The sequence below is a fragment of the Desmodus rotundus genome, chromosome X (assembly GCF_022682495.2).
Source record: "Desmodus rotundus isolate HL8 chromosome X, HLdesRot8A.1, whole genome shotgun sequence".
Lineage (NCBI taxonomy): Eukaryota > Metazoa > Chordata > Mammalia > Chiroptera > Phyllostomidae > Desmodus > Desmodus rotundus.
In genome coordinates this window covers 30,545,168-30,559,962 of record NC_071400.1, presented here as the reverse complement: position 1 = coordinate 30,559,962, position 14,795 = coordinate 30,545,168, and the positions used below count along the sequence as shown (strand labels likewise).

General features: G+C 42.2%; 1 pseudogene; it reads right to left on the bottom strand.

Moving 5' to 3' along the window:
* Nucleotides 1-6,362: 6,362 nt before the first annotated feature.
* On the bottom strand, nucleotides 6,363-14,787 carry LOC112310868 (prefoldin subunit 6-like; annotated as a pseudogene).
* Between the last annotated feature and the right edge of the window lie 8 nt (nucleotides 14,788-14,795).

Sequence of the window (14,795 nt, the reverse complement as noted above, 5' to 3'; positions counted from 1 at the left end):
CATTCGCGCACAGATAAACTGGACAAACGGCAGGGAGCAAAGCAGAACCTGCAACCCAGGGCTCCAGCGAGGTGAATTAAAGCCTCAAACCTATGATTGAAAACACCCGTGGGGGTTGGGGCGGCAGCAGGAGAGACTCCCAGCCTCACAGGAGAGGTCATTGGAGAGACCCACAGGGGCCTAGGGTGTGCACAAGCCCACCCACTCGGGAACCAGCACCAGAGGGGCCCAGTTTGATTGTGGGTAGCAGAGTGAAAGACTGAGATCCGGTGGAGAGGGGAGCAGGCGCCATTGCTCCCTCTCGGCCCCTCCCCCACGTACAGCGTCACAGCCCAGCGACCAGCGTTACCCCGCCCCGGTGAACACCTAAGGCTCCGCCCCTTTATGTAACAGGCACACCAAGACAAAAAAAAAAAAATGGCCCAAATGACAGAACACTTCAAAGCTCCAGAAAAAAGACAACTAAGCGAGGAAGAGATAGCCAACCTATCAGATGCACAATTCAAAACACTGGTTATCAAGACGCTCACAGAATTGATTGAATCTGTTCGAAAACCAGATGAAAAAATGAAGGCTATGCTAAGAGAAACAAAGGAAAATGTACAGGGAACCAATAGTGATGTGAAGGAAACTGGGACTCAAATCAACGGTGTGGATCAGAAGGAAGAAAGAAACATCCAACCAGAAAAGAATGAAGAAACAAGAACTCGGAAAAATGAGGAGAGGCTTAGGAACCTCCAGGACACCTTGAAACGTTCCAACATCTGAATTATAGGGGTGCCAGAAGGAGAAGAGGAAGAACAAAAAATTGAAAACTTATTTGAACAAATAATGAAGGAGAACTTCCCCAGTCTGGCAAAGGAAAGAGACTTCCAGGAAGTCCAGGAAGCTCAGAGAGTCCCAAAGAAGCTGGACACAAGGAGGAACACACGAAGGTACATCATAATTACATTCCCCAAGATTACACAGAAGGAGAGAATCTTAGAAGCAGCAAGAGAAAAGAACACAGTTACCTACAAAGGAGTTCCCATAAGACTGTCAGCTGATTTCTCCAAAGAGACCTTACAGGCAAGAAGGGGCTGGCAAGAAGTAATCCAAGTCATGAAAGGCAAGGACCTACATCCAAGATTACTGTATGCAGCAAAGCTATCATTTAGAATGGAAGGGAAGATCAAGTGCTTCTCAGATAAGGTCAAGTTAAAGAAGTTCATCATCACCAAGCCCTTATTATATGAAATGTTAAAGGGACTTACCTAAGAAACAGAAGATCAAAAATAGGAACAGTAAAAATGACAGCAAACTCACAGTTATTAAGGACCACACCTAAAACAAATACAAGAGCAAACTAGGCAAACAACTAGAACAGGAACAGAACCATAGAGATGAAGATCACATGGAGGGTTGTCAATAGGGGAGTGGGAAGGGGAGAGGGGGGGAAGGTACAGAGAATAAGTAGCATAGATGATAGGTGGAAAATAGACAGGGGTAGGGTAAGAATAGTGTAGGAAATGTAGAAGCCAAAGAACTTATAAGTATGACCCATGGACATGAACTATAGGGGGGGAATGTGGGAGGGAGGGGGTGGGCAGGATGGAGTGGAGTGGGGGAGGGAATGGGACAACTGTAATAGCATAATCAATATATATATTTTAAAAAATCACATATTGAAATACAAATGAGTAGTCAGGCTTAAACTGTACTTTTTCCCAAGGAGTATTTGCATTTTTAAAAGACAGTGTTTTAAAATCACATAAATAAATCATAGAACCCTAATCGCACAGATGGATTTATTCAATAGAATCCCAAAAGCTCATCCAGAAGACACATCATGAGACTTCTACATGGAGGGCGCTCCAGAGACACAAAGGTGTTGTAATGGGTGAAGCCAGGAGGCTTTCAACTTTCAATGAGCAGTGAGACCATTGCTTTACCTCACTGGTTCTCAACCCCTTCCATCTCCTGGCACATGCACACCAATTATTAAAATTCTGTGGCACACCAAACACTATATTGTATTTTTTTGCTTATCTGATGAAAAATAGGTATAATTTTAATTCATTCACAGCAGACAGCTATTGTGTTGGCTGCTGTCATTTTCTTATGTGACAATCTAAGGGAAAAGAGGTTTGTGGCACACCAGCTAAAAATCATTTCTGTGAATTAAATTTTTAAAAAGTTAAAAAAGAAAAGAAAAGAATGGAGATGGTAGGCTTACAGAGAAGGAGAGTGGGAGAGAGAATGGACCTTGACTATGTCGTATAATTGTTGGGCAACACTGTCCACTTGTAAATTGTGGTCAAAATTTTCAAGCAAACCCCACTCCATTCCCTCTCCCCAGGGAGCTGTTGTTCTGTTTTCTGTCATTATAAGGTAGAATGCATTTTCTGGAGATTTATATAATTGGAATTATAATATGTATAACTTTTTGTCCCTAAGAAGTTCATGTTTTCAATGCTATTGTAAGTAGTATTTTTTTCATTTCAATTTTTTAAATCATTTTTATCGTTGTTCAAATACAGCTATTTCCATTGTCCCCCATCCCTCCTCCCCCACCCACTCCCACCTCCCACCCTCCATCCTTCCCCCCTTTGGCTTTGTCCATGGGTCCTTTATACATGTTCCTAGACGACCCTTTCCCTTCCTTCCCCCGCTATCTTCCTCCCCCACCCTCTGGTTACTGTCAGTTTGTTCTTTACTTAAATGTTTCTGGTTGTATTTTGCTTGCTTGTTTGTTTTATTGATTAGGTTCCACTTATAGGTGAGATCATATGGTATTTTTCTTTCTATCACTTCAATTTTTGATTGTTCATTGTTATTAAATAGAAATAAAATTGATATATATGTCAATCTTGTACCCTTCAACCTTGCTGAACTCTCTCGTTAATTCTGTAGCTTATTTGTAGAATGCATTGGATTTTCTATGTAAGTGATCATGTCATCTGTGAATACAAACAATTCTACTTTTTCATGTGAGTCATCCAGTAGAGTACTGTGCTTTCTGTTACAATGTTCAGTTGTTTATGTGCAGTTAGGGAATGAGAGACAGTTGGGTTTAACCAGGGCTGGGCTTTTGAAAAGGTCTACTGTGTGACCAAGAGAGAGGGTGGCCAAAGTGGGGTTGAGAAAAAAGGTGGCTGGGGTGAAGCACATCAAGGAAGTGGACAGCCAGGGAGGGGTATAAGTCATCCATGTTGATGTTAAAGTTGCCAGGAACGATGAACCAGCATTAGCTTGAAGAAGACAATTGAGTCTGGAGGAAAACACTCCCTCAGTAGAATTTATACACTTGCTCTGGAATTCTGGAGAGTGGAGAGGTCCAGGGCATAGACCCCAGACACCCCGATACTCTACTTCCCTCCTCAAGATGTGCCCATGCTCAAGTGAACCGGCACTCACTGGGGCAGGTACACACTCCACTCCTCCTGCCCTGAGAGGCCTCCACCCTCAGACAACCCATCTCTAAGCTCTCAATAACCTAGACTTTTTTTGAAACATAAGCCTCTTTACTCTCTTCCTGGGTCATGCAGAATCCAGACCTCCATGCCACAAGCTTTGGCCACTCTTTGTGGTAACATTGAATAAAGGAGAAAAAACTAAGTTTTATTTAGTGATAAAGCAGAGAAAACAGGTGATAGTTAATTAGATTATCCTACCATCAAAGAAGGAATAATTCCAGCATTTTAACACCACATATTTCTGGTTGGTGGGATAGTGAAATTACACCTACACCATGCAGAGGTATGGGCAGTATGTGTGTGTGTGTGCCTGTGCACATGCACAAACACAAGGAGATGATGGAAATTTGTCTTTGACACCTTACTGCCTGTCACTTAGTTGATGATTCCTCCCATTTTATTTTAGTCTCTTGTCCCAAGGCTACACATACCCCCATATTTTCCTTAGACTACAGAAGATGCCCACTGTGTGCTCTATGAGGCACAATTCTATTTCCACCCCTACTCACCAGTTCTCTTCTAGGTGGCAATGGATATGAATGGGTTAATAAGATTAAAAAAACAACCTACTATTGCTTTAGCAAACCACTGAGTTTCCTAGGCAACATAATGCCTGTATTTCTCCTGCTTCTTCCTGTTTCTAAAAGCCCCTATGGAAGGAATGGTGAAAATATTAACCTTGGCCAGCATTCAAGTCCCTGCTCTACCCCTCCCCATCCCCACTCCTGTCCTCCAGCAGTTGACCTTGCCTCCTAATTCATGAAAAACATTCAGGCTGCAGGATTTAAGTTCCCTCAACCTTGAGTTCCCCACATGTCTTTTCCTCTGCTCTTAAAGAACAGGTACAATCCTTCTGCCTGTCATTTGGATTTCATCCTCTCCTATCTCACTTCTTGCCACAGGGTTGGTTAATATCCCCTCTCTCCTATATTTTCAACCTCTAACCATCTCCTGGCTGTGTACTTTAGCCTGAGTCTACTAGAGCTTTCTGAAAAACAAATCAAATGACGAAATCCAGTTTCCTCCATCCTCCATTCTTCCTCCCTTTAGTTGAGCTTCTCAGGCTTATTGTGACAGCTAGATCTCCTCAGTCCTCACATGCCACTTACTCCCTAAGCCACTGAAAACAGGCTTCAGTGCTTCTCATGCCACACCAAAGGACTCTGGCATAGGTAGTCCAGGACTTCCAAATGGTCTAGTCCAACTTACTCTTTAGTTTTTACCTTTCAACAGTGTGAACTTCTCCCTCCTGGAAACTCTCTCTCCTCTCTTTGTTTCTATCTGACCACACTCTCCCAGTCACCTTTTATCGATGAGGAATTTTTATCCCCTAACTTCTTCGTGGGTTCCTCTTCCTCCACCTATGCCTACAAGGTTAATCTTCCCTAAAGATTCTATCTTGACCCCCTTTTTCTCTCTGCAACCATCTAACAACCTATTGATGCCAGGCAAGTAATATGAATGAGTAATGCAATGATGGTGGATGCTTTCTCCGCACCTCTTTTGAAATAGTAACCCTCTTCTGTCTTTCTTTTTCTACTTTCCATAGGACCATGGGTATAAAAAACATTTGCCTATCTTTGTTAATATTTTTAAAGAACAGAGAAATATGATAAAAAGACAACTGGTATTTGGTCTCAGCATTGGGGGATACAGTAGGGAGAAGAGGGCATCCTTTAGGTGTGCCCTGTGAAGGAGGCAGCTGCCAATCAGCTATGGGTAATTGTTGACACTTGAGGATCTAATGCTTTTAAGATAAATCAGAAATAAGGGCTTTATGTAAAAATCTTTTGGCTAAATGTTCTCATGTAATGTTTTTAAAATTAACATAATGTGTGTCAGATAAACAATCATTCAAATCAGCTCTTGTCACCAGGGCCTACAGTTTTCAGCCTTGGCTTAGCGTATTGTGCAATGCGCCTTGGCAAGACCTATCTGTCCTATATTCTTCCTGGTAATCTACTTCAATGCCAATGATTTCAACTACCACTCATGAGTTGATATTTTCTGTCTTTATCATTCCAGCCCAGATATCTATCCAAGCCCAAATATTCAACTGGACACATTACTGGATATCTCCACCAGGATGTTCGTTATGCCTGTCCTTTTCAAACATGAATGTGCATGTGACTCATATGGGTGTCTTTTAAAATGGAGATTCTGCCCTGGCTGGTGTGGCTCAGTGAACTGAGTGCTGGCCTGTGAACCACAGGGTCACTGGTTCGGTTCCCAATCAGGATACTTGCCTGGGTTGTAGGCCAGGTCCCCAGTAGGGGCAGATGAGAGGCAACCACACACTGATGTTTCTCTCCCTCTCTTTCTCCCTCCTTTCCTCTCTCAAATAATAAATAAATAAAATCTTTAAAAAATGGAGATTCTGATTCAGTAGGTCTGGGATACTGCCCAAGATCATGCATTTTTAACAACCCCTCAGTTAATGTTAGCACTGCTGATGCATGAGCCACACTTTAAGACAAAACCCTCATCTGTCTGCAAGTTTGCTCTTCCCCTTGTTTACCTCCTCTTGGTGGATGATACACCATTCACCCAACCACTCAAGCAAGAGGCTGGGCATAAAGTGGATATAGAAGGAATGGGAGAAGTAGTGGTAGAATCTGAAGCCTTGCCCCATCCAACCCCTTAACATGTATCATATTTATCCCTGCCTTTATGTTTTCACTGTCACAACCTTGATTTAAGCCCTTGTCTTCCCCTGCAGTAAGGCTCCTCATTGGTGCCCCTGCTCCAGTATCTACCCTTCCAATGTGTCCTCAGTGCTCCTACCAGCATGATACTTTTTTTTTTTTTTTTGGCTGGTCAGAAAACAGCCAGGTATTTTCACATTTTATTAGCTACAGTATAGACCCTAGAGCTGCCTGGTTCTCCTCCCTCCCCCCAACCACGGGGTCAGGCCTTCCCAGGAGCCCCTGTCTTTGCCGCCTGGGCCCGCTGGAACTCCTGCTGCAGCAGAGCAAGGGTTTCCCTCTGTTGCTCTGACTGCTGCTCAAGGTCCTGGAGCTGGGACTTGTATCTCTTACTGAGGAGAGGCAAAAAAGCAAATAAGAAATTAATGAGACTTAAAAAGAAAAAAAAGATCAGTGGACAACTTGAGATGTAGAGTGGGGAGAGGTTAATGGGGAAGAGGATGGAGAAGTGGACAATCGGGTTACTCTGGAGAGATACTCTACAATGGTTCCTTAACATCGCTACTCTGGTGGTGTCAGACACATCACAGGGTGGTGGGACAAAGACTCACATTTCAGCTGTGATATAGTCCAGTCTCTTCCCCACTGTGGCCTGAGCCTCCCCAGGTCCTGTTTGACCAGCACAGGACCCAGAAGTTTAAAGACCACGTTGGACCCATCTAGCAGGGCCAGTTTGTGATGAGGGAGTGGAACACATATGATCAGAATCCTTGACAGTACAGGTCCCTCTTGGCCCCACAAATCCCAGTCTCACCTCCTTCACGATGTTATTTTCTGTTAGTTGTGCTTCAAGCTTCTGCCGCCCTGACATAGATTAACTCAAATCTGGATGGAGGTAAGGGAGAGTGGGTGAGAAGAAAGACTTGATTAGAGACATCAAATGTGGTACCCGACCCCACAATCCTAGTCAGAAGAAAATGGAGCTGAGGAAGTAGACAAGGGTGGGGCAGCAGGTCAGGGAGTAGGGAAGAAAATATGATTTTGGTATGGCTTTGCGTTTGCAGTGAGAGAAGGGGTTGGGGAGAGGCTACACCTGCCCTGCTGTCTTACCCTTCTGTCACTGTTGGTATTTCTCCACTTCTCCCTTTAGCTTCTTCTGAATCAGCTCAGCCATGGTGGAGACAAAAGTGTTCATGCTACCAGTATGATACTTTTAAAAAGCAAGATGATGGTGATGCAAGGAGACTTGATGGGGTGGCAAACACACAATGCAATATACAGATGATGTATTATGGAATTGTACACCTGAAACGTATATAATTTTATTAGCCAATGTCAGCCCAATAAATTTAATTTAAAAAAAAAGAAAGAAAAAAGAAAATGATCTCATGTAAAGCCTGGACTCTGGAGCCAGACTTCTGGGTTTGAATCCCAGCTCTGCCTCTTACTAACCGTATGACTTTGGGCAAGTAACTTAACCTCTCTGTGTATCAGATTCCTCTTCTATAAAAAGAGGATGGTAATAGAACCTAACTCACTGTGAGATAAACAGGGCAATATATGTAAAGCATTTGTAGCACTCGATAAATTACACATTAGATGTGAAGTTGGCCACATCACTCCTAATGAGTTGGAGTATTGTGAATAAGGGGGAAGTAGAAAGAGATAAAGCTGGACCTGTAGCCAATGGCCAGATCATGGAAGGTTAGAGTCTTGGGTTAGGTTCCCTGGGAAAACAGACTCTGCGATGGAGGTTAATATACTGAAAGTTCACTGGGGAGTACTCTTGGAATCTATCACTGAAGGGTAAGGCAAGGAATCAGAATCAGGCAGAGGGAGAAGTTGAGCTGCGATACAGTCACAATACAGTCTCAGTCAATCTGACAGGGAGCTCTGAGGCTGGGCTGGCCCCACAGAGTCATTCTCAGTTGGGGCAATGAAGACAGACCTTTATGCACTTGTACTGACCATTCATTGCCTTCAAGCTATCTTGAGAGGGAGATGTGAGTTTGGGCTAGGGAGCTTTTTTCAGCCCAATGCAACCTCAGGAGGAAGATTTGTTGCAAGCTGTGAGCTACTAACACTTCAGCACTTGTGAAACAGGGGAAATGACTGAGTGTTTGGGTCTGGGTAGTCCACTACAGTGGTAAACCATGCTAAAGACTGTGGACTTGATTTCACTGATAATGAGTCATTAAAGGGTTTCCCCAGAATGGGGCATGCTGTTTGGTATCTCTGTGCCTTTGCTCAGATTGCTTCCTCTACCTCTCTGTTTCTTACCTGGACTGGAATCACCTCGGGTGCTTGTGCACTTGTTGGAACTGGAAGTAAAATAGCTTAATAGTGAGCAGCCAACAGTTTTAATGGTTGGGATAATTAAAGAATAGTCTTATAGTAAGTTTGATGATTATAATACAATATTGTTTTCTATATTCACAATACTGTGAATTAACTCTGTGGGGTTTATTTAGTACGTATTGCAAGTTCATACCCTTAAACAACATCTGTTCTGTCCCTCCATCTCCCTATCCCCAATTCCACACAGGAGTGAGACCATACAGTATTTGTCTTTCTCTCTGACTTATGTCACTTAGCAGGAATCCATAGCACATAATAAGTGCTCAAACAATGACAGCTATTACTAAAGATGCAGATTCTCAGGCTTTACCTTAAAGTTAATGGGTCAGAATCTTTGGGGGCTGATCCTAGGAACAGACATTTTAATAAGTACCCTCCCTCCTCCAGATTATTTTGATACTCACCAAAGTTTGAGAACCATTGGTTTCCCCAGAAAACTCATCCATTCTTTATCTACCTGGTGAATATTTTAAAGACTCATCTCCAATGTCACATCCTGTATGAATCTTCCTAGATCAGACCTCCATCTTTCTTTTGCCTACCTTCCCTCGATGATGTGTGGACCTCAACCACAGAATCTATTACCTTTTGACTGTCTCCTCTTGCTAGCGGTGATCTCCTTCCTTGAGGGGCAAGACTTTGCATCCCTAGCATCTGCCACAGAGCCTAGCACAGAGCAAGTATCAATAGAGGATGGTCAAGTGGATGTGGATGAACAGGCCCATTTTGAGTCTCTTCAAAATCTCATTACCAAGTATTGTCTACGCTAGTCTCTGAAATTAAAAATATGGAACCCAGCCCTAGCTGGTGTGGCTCAGTTGGTTGGAGCATGTCCCATAACCAAAAGGTTGCAGGTTCAATTCCCGGTCAGGGCACATACCTAGGTTGCAGGTTCTGTGCCCAGTCGGGGTGAGTAGGGGAGGCAACCAATCGATGTTTCCCCTTCACATCGATGTTCCTCTATCTTTCTCTCTCCCTTCCTTTCTCTCTAAAACCAATAAAAAATGTCCTTGGGTGAGAATTAAAAAAATGGAATCCATATACTTTCTATTACTCAAGACATTAGAGCTTTGCTTTTTATGCTTTAAAAATGTGAACTTTGTATTGTTTTTTACAATGGTAAAAGTAGTTTATGCTCACTGTATAAAAATGAAAGCAAAAATTTTGCATAATCTGTGCATGTATATTTAAAATAATGGGTTTCCAGGGGGAGGGCAGTATAAGGGTGATAAATGGTAATGGAAAAAATACAATAACAAATAAAAATAGATTTCATAAATATGTAAAAAAATAATGGGTTTCCATATACAAATCAATTCAAGACCACAAATATTTATTGAGAACCTACTATATGCCAGCCACTATTCTCATACAGGGGGTACAGCAATGAGGGAAATAGATGAAGTCTCTGTTCTCTGTTCAAATTGGAGAAGATAACCCAAAGGTGAGTAAATGATACTGTATATTAGAAAGCAGTGAATGCAATGGAGAAAAACAAAGCCAGGGAAAGGGAAGGAGAGTTGAAGTTGGGTGAGTTGAGATTTAAAAGCAGTGAGAGAATGATCCATGGGGATATCTGTGGAAGACCATTACAGCAAAAGGAATCACAGATACAGAGGAATTGGAATGTGCCTGACTGAGTGTCAGTAAAAAGGCCGCTGTGGCTGCAGTAGGGTGACAAGGGAAGGAAGTGGGAAATCAAGCTCCTAAAGCCCTAAAGGTAAGGGTAGTGTGGGGCAGTGCAAATCCTGCAGGGTTTTGTAGGCTACCATAAGGACTTTGGGCTTTTACTCTAAGTGACATGATGAACACCTCTGAATACTTAAGTTGTTTCCAGTTTTTTACTACTAAATATGCTTTGCCGCCCTGGCTGGTGTGGCTCAGTGGATTGAGCACCAGCCTGCAAGCCAAAGGGTCACTGGTTCGATTCCCACTCAGGGCACGTGCCTGGGTTGTGGGCTAAGTCCTCAGTAAGGGGCACACGAGAGGTAACCACACATTGGTGTTCCTTTCCCCCTCTTTCTACCTCCCTTCTCCTCTCTCTAAAAATAAATAAATAAAACCTTTAAAAATATATATTAAACTTTGTGATTTTTCTATACAAATCTGTGTTCACATCTCTGAGTACTTCACTAGGAAAAGTTTGTAGAAGTTAGATTTCTTGGTCACAGATTATGAATAACTTGAAGCTCTTGATGTATATTGAGAAAGGGGCTTTCTAAAAGGTCTGTACCCACTTACAATATACTTTAATTCAACAAATATTTATTGATCACCTAATACACGGCAGACTGGTCTAGGGGCTTAAACACATTGGTGAACAAAATGAATCTTTTATTCCAGAAAGCACTGTGTCAGAGTGCTTCTCTTGCTACGTGCTTACTAACACTGAGTATTACCATTCTTAAAAAGCTTCAAGAAACAAAAGGCAAACAAGAATGTTCCAGTGATTTGAATGATGAAAAATGGTATGCTGTTAACATGTTCCTTTGGGTTTATTTGATTACTAGTGAGGTTGAATTACTTCCCACACATTTCGTAGCTAATCAGCCAATTGTCTTATTCCTCTTTAAAAGCTCTTAAAAACCTTTGAAAATAATTTAAGGGAGGCAGGAAGTTTGGAAACATTAGAAGACAACATATATCTTTGGAAATAAGTAGCCCTCAGGTCAAGTACATAGGCTTTACAAATTAATTTGAAGCCAAAGGACATATATAATGCAACTCCCATGTTCTGCAGAGGACTTGTTGGTCAGAAGCACCTTGCTTACTTCCCGAGAACTTGACAACTGCCACTCTGGACAAGACATTTCCGCCCAATATTGTGACATATGGCAGCATGGTGAGATGCTTTTCCTCAACAATCTCAGCATCCCAGTGTTACCTAAGAGCTCGCTTTATTTAACTTCAAATCTGGTTTGAAAGCATTCGTATTTGCAAGCTGTATCTATTCTTGAGGTTTTAAATTGCACAAATTTTCTAGCCTCTGTGTGAAGCGGGACTTACTTTAGCCTTACCCCTCCAAGGGACTATGGACTGTAGCAGAATGTACTCCGAACTGTGACAAATGAAAATTATAAATCCCCTGTAGCCCACCATAAAAATATTTTCCCCTTTTAAAAAATTAATACATAATTTTAAAATGACATATAACATTGTGTAAATTTAAGGTGTACAATATATTGATTTGATAATTTTATCTTGCACTACGGTTGCCATTGTACAGGTAGCTAACACCTCTGTCAGTGTCACATAATCATCATTTCTTCTCCTGGTGGGAACAATTCAAATCTAGCCTCTTAGCAAGTTTTGTTGTCTATATTCACTGTACCATGCATTAGAGCTCCAGGACTTATCAATTAGTTGTAAATTTGTAGCCTTAAGCAACATCTGTCCAATTCTCCCACCCCTCAGTCCCTGGTAACCATCATTCCACTCTCTGGGCTTTTCAGTTCGGGGTTTTTTTTTAGATTCCATATATAAGAGGTATCATATAGTATTTGTATTTCTTTGACCACTTTTCTCCATTTTTAATAGTGGTTAAATTTGAGTAGAGACAACCAAGGGTGGGCAGAGGGACTTCGATTTATCTTTTGGATCTCTCTATAGTTTGTATGTTATTACCTTAAATAAATGTGACTTAAAAAATTCCAGCGGGGTAATCTGGGTAGAGCTAATGATTTGTTCTTATTTTTTTTACTTTGTATCTATATTAGAATAAAAACTGACAAATCATTTATTATTTTAATTTCCCAATTTGCTAATACAAAATCTGTGTGTGTCTTTTGTATGTCTGCAGGAATATAAACCAAACTACTAATGTGTGGGCCTGATTTAAAGATTATTGGGGGAGTGGGAGAGGGAGTACATGTTTCACTTTTTACTTTCACATACATATTGTTTAAGTTTGTTATAGTGAACATGTGTCACCATTCTACATTTTTTCAGAAAAGAAATAATAAACTGTCCCCCCGCTCTGAGGTTAAAAATGACATGTGTTCATTGTGGAAACTAGAAAAATATAAAGAAGAAACTAACAATCACAACAGTTAACATTTTAGCATGTTTCCTTTCAGGCTTCCTTTTATGCATTTTTTTACATAGTTGAGTTTATACTGTATATAGTTTCGTATCCTGTTTTGCTCTCTAAGATTAAAACATAAGCATTTTCCCACGTCATGATAATATTTAGATGGCTGTGTCATACATTATTTTATGGTTTTGTCACAATTCAAGCCACTTAATTATCTATTTGTTAAAGTTGAACATTCAGGTTCTTTCCAGTTTTTCCACATTAAAAACAATTCTCTGGTGAGCATCTTAGTAGTGGAATCTTTGTTTGCATTTCTGAGTATTTCCTGGGGATAAAGTCCTAGGGGTGGAATTACTGGAATGAAGAGTAGATTTCTAGAATTGAGAGTAATGGATAGAAAATATTTTTATGGATAACAAAAGGTTATACCAATTTTTACTGTCCCCAAAAGTATGACAAGAGTCTCACCACTCTCTTGCCAGCATTATATATCATCCTTTTTTTCTTTTATCTTACCTATGAGAAAAAGTGGTCGGTGACAGTGGTATCCCTATTTTTCATTACTAAAGAGAATGAACATTTCTCATTCGCTTATTCACCTTTGGTATCCCTTTTCTGTGAGATACCTACTTCCATTTTTGCCCATTTATTGACTAGAACCGTCTGGATTTTCTTATCAATTAAAATGAGCTCTTAAAAGATATCTACCTATACTTCGTATATTGATTACAAACGAAAATATTTTTTCACAGGTTTGTTGGTCTGTAAATTGTCTTGGCCACACAGGGTTTTTTTTGTTTTTTTGGGTTTTTTTTAAGGTAATTAGATTCTAAGTACAGCCGAGTTCGAGCCTGTTTCCCTTTGATTAAATTGAAGAAGTTTGACAAAAGATCTGAGAGGACCATTTCAGCTAATCCTAAATTTAGATCTGTGAAAAAAAAATGCATGGGCCAACATAAAGACTGTTAAGCTCACATGCACTTTTACATAATTTAATAAGATGGGGTGGGTGGCAGGGATGGAAGCAGTTTGTGCCAGAAATTTTTAGAATTCTGAAGTAAGAAGCCAATTCTCTCAAGTCTCCTGCGTGTTGGGACGGGGAGTAAATTATGAGCAAGTGAACAGAATTCCTGATGGAAAAGTACAGCTCTGGGCTGCAGATGTGGGCATGGCTTGGTTTTAATTATTTCCCCCAATCCTTTCTTCCGTTCCCCTCCCTCTGCCACCATAAAGGAGGCCAGATTGACTCTAAAGGGTATAGACGGCCTCCATAAGGCCTGCTCCTGTGCAGACGGTTACGCACATCAAAGGCCGAGTGAAATACTTAAAAAAAGAAACCAAACCTCCTGCCTCTCGGCTTCAGTACAGGGTTATTCTGACCGCCAAGGGTAGCTCGACAGAATTCAAACAGAAGAACGCTGCCAAACAAAGAAAGTTTGCTCATTATTCTAAGCACCACCCCCTCAAAAAAAAAAAAAAAAAAAAAAAAAAAAAAAAAGAGCAGCACCAGAACATTGCTTGCTGATGCGTTGGGACTGAGAAAATTGGTGATTATAAAGAGTTTAGTTTTCTGAGAATGAGCCCAGAGTAAATCGGGCGATCCGGTCAGTTTCCCCATATATTACAATTGTCAGAAGGGGGCTAATGCGTGACTTCCTTCACCTGTCCTGGGGGTATCCGCCCCACTGCACAGGGGGGAGAATTTGAGAAAGGTTGTCAAAGAGGGCAAATGGGGGTTCCCAAGGCGAGAATGGGTAGGGTGGGTCTTGAAGGTGGAAAAGGGAGCTCGAAGTGTAAGTTTTCTGTCTCCTGTGAGAGCCTCCTGGTCCTGGGGGATGGCGGGGGAAAATGGGGCTTTGGAATGGGAGGCGGGGGAGAATCCTAAAGCAAGAGAAATGGAGTCGGTGTTTGGCGCGCATCAGGTGGCGCAGGGGAGCCTCAGACAGAGTGCAGCAGAGCCAAACCTCTCCGAGGGGGTCGGTGTGTCTGGAACTAGCCGGGTGCGCGGGAGGACTGCGCGCAGCGTCTCGGTAAGCCGGCGGACGTGTGAGGATGGCGCCAGGAAGGGCTGGGGCCTCGCAGGTGAAACTGAGGAGCGGACTCAGCTCTCAGCCGCAGGGGAGGAGGGATCCGGGTGGGGGAGGGGAGCCACGACCCGCAGGAAGGTAGGGGGTCTGAGCTGGGCAGGGACGGACTCCGCCGGGCGGTGCGCATCCGCCAGCTTTGGGAGAGACCGAGCTGGGAGACTCCGCCTATTTCAGCCCCGCCTCCTCCCCTCCTGGCTCCGCCTCCTCTCCTGATTAG